Below are 1,886 nucleotides of genomic sequence, written 5' to 3' on the forward strand. Positions count from 1 at the left end.
GATTGAGCAAAATTTGTAACAAAATCCATTTTTCAAGCAGGCATGATAATGTGGTCTGGGTTGGGAATTTAGGTGCAGTAAGCCATGCCCCTTGGTGAATCTTTACCTTGATGGAAGAAGTACGCCTTCTTTTTGAGCTAGCTGGGTGTGGGTGTTCAGTTCTATTCCCCTGCTGGTTCTGTGTTGAAACAGATTCACCTGTAAGATCCCTCATTTCCCTCACCTACCAAGAGACAATAATATTAGATGGAATGATATTCATATCTTGAAGCTACAGAAAGCTACAACTTCAAAACCCAAAAGCACACAAAATTTACCTCTGGCACAGAATCAATAACAAGGTCTTCATAGTGCAGGTATATGGTCAGCATGTCCATCACCTACATATATATGTGGCAATTGAACCATTACAAATAAAGACAAATTAACTAATGACATAACAGGGATAATTTTATTTGCCAATAGACATGAATTCGTAGCAGATAAATGAGGGAAGGAGAAAGGAGAATCCACCTAGGACAAGATTGTAGTGTCGGACAGGGAAATCAAGCAATACAAGTTGTGGAAGTCCCCTCGGCAATTTGGGTCCCAAAACCGATGAAACCTACCAAAAGAAACATGTGAATGTAGAGGGCAGAGAAGTACACAGTAGCATGTCAATGCACTATCAGCTTATCATAACTCAAAATAGTGAGAGGAGGTACAAGAACATGGGTCCAGCCACACCCACACTCAGATATAACACTGTCGACATATGGATTCAGGACAGGTTTAAGTTGAAAACTGTATAGATTATGTAAACTGAGCAGTATTCAAGCGACGGATAAGATTCTGTTAAGAACTATGTGATAGTACAGCAGCAACATGTTGCCTCATGTGCCATCCCAATAAGTCAAGAAGCAGCAGCCAAGGTTTATTCTAAGTCAAACTTCTTCACGTTTGAGTTTGTCAAAAATATATCACTATTTGGAACACTAGATTAGTTTTATACTTTTATTAGAATCTTTAGAAAATATTCACAATATGTATAGTTTATTTTGCAGATCTTGCCATATTTTCTCTATAAATTTGATCAAATTTAAACACGTTTCACCTAGAACGCCCTAGCAGAAGTGTAGAACATGCACCTACATATCAATGGATTGATCTGATTGATGGATTAAACACAGGCCCAACACAAAATTATAGCCAGCCACAACCGTACATGGTTTATGGGATTTTCTACATCAGTGATGGTTTAATTACTTATCTACGTATGGGCTAATTATGCAATTAGCTGCGGCCATTAGCATGTACAGTACACACTGTCTGCTACGAATCGTTAGGGGGGCTAGCGAGTGGCAGGGGTCTGACCCCTGATCGCCCCTTCGTCTCCGCCCCTGCATCTGTATAGTGGCGTTCGTAGCAGTCAGATCAGGGAAGGGGTGGGCATTCAGATCCATACCAGCCAAGAGATCGTACTCCTTGAGGATGTAGGTGCCGGAGCTGAAGACCGACGAAGCCGTCGCCGCAACGATCCAAACGGCAGCGAGGCAGATCAAGGAAGCGGCGGCGTGGCAGATCGATACGGGATTGGGGGGGGTGTTCGGGGTGGCGGCCACTGAAGGGGCGGCGTGCTTTTTTTTGAGAGAGAGAGATCTCGCAAGCTTTATTAATTGAGAGAGATGTTCATAGGTACAGTAGCTGGGTTATGAGGAATACCCCACCACACATCTTTGACTTCATGGGTTCACCGTCACAATACACTTCAGCCCAGTCCTAATACGCTTTTATGATTACGTTTTGGAATTAACCGATGTGGTATTAACCAAACATTTCGTTTTTGCCTCCATGGTAGCACAATGGTAGACTTGGGCTTGCTTTAGTCCAGTCCAAACGGCAGCGAG

The sequence above is a fragment of the Triticum dicoccoides genome, chromosome 2A (assembly GCF_002162155.2).
Source record: "Triticum dicoccoides isolate Atlit2015 ecotype Zavitan chromosome 2A, WEW_v2.0, whole genome shotgun sequence".
Taxonomy (NCBI): domain Eukaryota; kingdom Viridiplantae; phylum Streptophyta; class Magnoliopsida; order Poales; family Poaceae; genus Triticum; species Triticum dicoccoides.